The 3,226-nt window shown below is 36.6% G+C and overlaps 1 pseudogene; it reads right to left on the bottom strand.

The window, feature by feature from the left end:
- Positions 1 to 365: 365 nt before the first annotated feature.
- The window catches only part of LOC101638415, a 5,150-nt pseudogene continuing 2,289 nt past the window's right edge, over positions 366 to 3,226 (bottom strand).

The following is a 3,226-nucleotide window of genomic DNA, read 5'->3' as shown; positions in this document are numbered from 1 at the left end:
GTAGATTACATATTCATATTTTTTCTAGACCTATAGTATACTAAATATACTTGAATAGATGTAGAGTTTAATTGGCCTTTACAACTTTTTGCTGCTTTCAAAAAGTCCAAATGATATTGAATTACCTAGGCCAAGTATATCATTTTTAACTATATTAAATTAAATATTCCTGTAAAGAAGAGAGTTTATTCACCAGAAGAAAATTCAGCCCTGATACATCACTTTATACTGGAACATATTAGCTTGTTCTCATATTCTTATCATCTAAACTTCAACAAAACTTGCTTGTACAAACTATTTAGTGGGTATCGCAATTAAACAAGCAAGGTAACTAATGTATTTGAGAAGTCAGAAAATAAGTCCCTTCATTTCTTTCTGTTGCTTCCAGTTGCTAGCATACTGGCAACTTGAATAAATATATTTAATGTATCTATGTAGATGCCTATCATTGAGTTGACGGGTTCATATTTTTGAATGCCATACATTAGTGCTATTTCTGCATGCTTGATTACTTTCTGTGTCTTCTACAGAAGGAACATACTGAATACAGAGTGGCATAGTGGCTGATGAAAGAAACATAGGTCCCAGTGAGGACACAAAGAGGAAATCAAGGCCCACTCTCAGGGGTGCGACCATGTTTAAAAATTTCTCACTAGGAGTACATATGACCACTGTGGAGAGGCCCCTAATGAATCTGGCTGTATACAGCACAGATCTGAGGAAAAGAGGTCCCCCTAATGTATACAGAGGAGCCACCACTGCCACTATCACACCAAAAGGTACTAACCAAGCAAGATACTTTGGGCCTGAGTTCTGGTCTTGGGATATTAGCTGCACCAGCATTCCAGCACCAGTCATGGCTGCAAAGGTTGTACGAATTGCCACCCAAGAGCTTCTCAACATGAAGTTCCTGAAAGAAGGAGTTCTAGTCACCATCATGGCTGATAGGGCTGTTAAAACAATGCTTCTTGCTACGTACATATAAGAAGAGTGAAGCCTATCATTCACATACTGACGCCAAATTACAGATTTTTCAATTGCTCCAAATTCATTAGACATTCCTAAGCCAGGGTAGCACAATGCTCTAAGACCAACAGCAGCTCCTCCAGCAACAAATCATCTTGCCCTGTGATCAATTTTTAATATTCTTTCTATTGATGGATCCACCGCTTTAAGTTCTTGGCCATTTTTTCCATGCTGAATTCCAATTCTTGACTAGGAATATTCCCTTCTGGGTGTTAGAAGCCACGGATTCTTTGTGATGGAATTCTTCAGAAGAGGGGAGCCTTTGGTGGGTGCTGGCTGCAAAACCCTGGAAGGGAGCATCTGGATGCACACAAACCTGGCAACCACCCTGGTGGTTTACTAGGTTTTCCAAACATATGTGAAATGCCATACAATCTCACACATTCATTACCTCACCTGGAAAGCCAGACCTCTATTTTCCTGACTGAGCTTCAATATGAAGCAAGAAGACCTACTGTGGCTTTTGGACATTCTGACTTCTGACCCTGGCCCCTGAATTTGGGCCCTGACCCTTTGATTTTGGACTGATTGCTGTTCACTGGGTGCTCCCACCACCATGTGAGCCATTTCCTCAGTTTCTGTAGAATGTTGCAGTTTATCAAATAACCATGGAATGTGAGGGAATATCCTTAAGGGAGGAGTGGGGGTTGGGGAATGAAGCTGAATAGCATCATGGAAGAGTTGGACATTTGGGACATTATTAAATTTCAACTCCTTGGGACTACTGTGGTATTAATTCTTCTAAAAGAGATTATTATGACACATTTTCCACATCTTTTAAGTGATTGACTAAGATTAGAAGTGCTTTATTTCCTTTGAAACTAGACAAAGAGACAAACATTTCCTTTTCAGTTGATTGAGACTTACGCTGATTATAAACAGCTGTATCTATAAACAACATCACCTGTAATTTTCCTATTCATCTTTACAGATGTCTAAGTCAAAACCGCTCAGCTGAGACATCATGATCTTTGTATTTATTTGAATAAAAACAATCTCCTTAATTGATGTGGTTTTAACTTTAATACAAATAATTATAACACATGTATTGGTTGGGTGAATATAAAAAAATATCCACGATCATTTTTAAAAATCTATTAAAGCACTCCAGTCTGTTCAAACAACAGATATATGGGAGTTAAATTTGTGCTTTCTGTATTTAAGTCAAGCAACATATCACACAATAAATAAAATACAGAAACAGGTAAGATAATCCAGCTATCATCTATCAAGTCAGATACTGAAAAGATACTAGAAAGACTATAAATTGCTGGTATTCAAGTTCAGGTTGAAGTTGAGTTTTTTTTTTTAATTTTTTGATCCATAAGAGGCAAATTGCAACATTGTGTATACCCCATGTGAATTTAGAGAATACCTAAAGATTATATTTGATGGACTGAACACTAATGGCAGTGACCCAATGAAGTGCTTGTAGGATGACATCAAGAACACCATGTAAGAAGAATTCAAATGGCCATTAAAATTAAGACAAGAGCGAAAGGATCTAAATGTATGTCTGAAGAAACTCTAAAACTTCTTGAATATAGAAGAACTAAATAAAATAGAAAAAAATGATGACAGCAAAAAAACTGAACAAATTGAACATAAAATATCAAAGCGAACTCAAGATTAAAAAGCAAATTGTTATACTGAAATGTGCAAAGACTCAGAGTTAGAAAGACAAAAGGAAGGAGCATGTTTGGCATATCACAAGCTGAAAGAACTGAAGAAATTAATTAATGCATCAAATGGCAATATTGCAGGATTCCATGGTCAAAATACTGAGCAATGCAAGAAGGATCAAGAGAAGATGGAAAGAATACACAGTCACATTATCAAAAAGAATCCAATTGCTTATACAAACAAGTAGCATATGATCAAGAACTGAGGTTACTAAAGGAAGTTCAAACTTCACTGAAGGCATTAATGGAAAATAAAATTTAAGGAATTGGTTGAACCCCAATAGAAATGTCTCAAAAAGCAGATGAAGTACTGCAAGCAATCATTCATCTATGCCAAGAAATCTGAAAGACAACTAGCTGGCCACCTGACAAGAAGAGATCCATACGTGTGCCCATTGCAAAGAAAAGTGACCCAAAAGATGCATAAATTATTATACAATATCATTAATATCACATGTGTTATATGCCACAAGAAAGTAAAGACCACTGTAATGACACGATGTGAAGTTGACTTAGGG

The sequence above is a fragment of the Echinops telfairi genome, unplaced genomic scaffold (assembly GCF_000313985.2).
Source record: "Echinops telfairi isolate 266 unplaced genomic scaffold, ASM31398v2 ScPeMD7_7419;HRSCAF=8457, whole genome shotgun sequence".
Classification (NCBI taxonomy): domain Eukaryota; kingdom Metazoa; phylum Chordata; class Mammalia; order Afrosoricida; family Tenrecidae; genus Echinops; species Echinops telfairi.
Note: the sequence above shows the minus strand (reverse complement) of the source record. Positions and strands in the feature narration are given on the sequence as shown.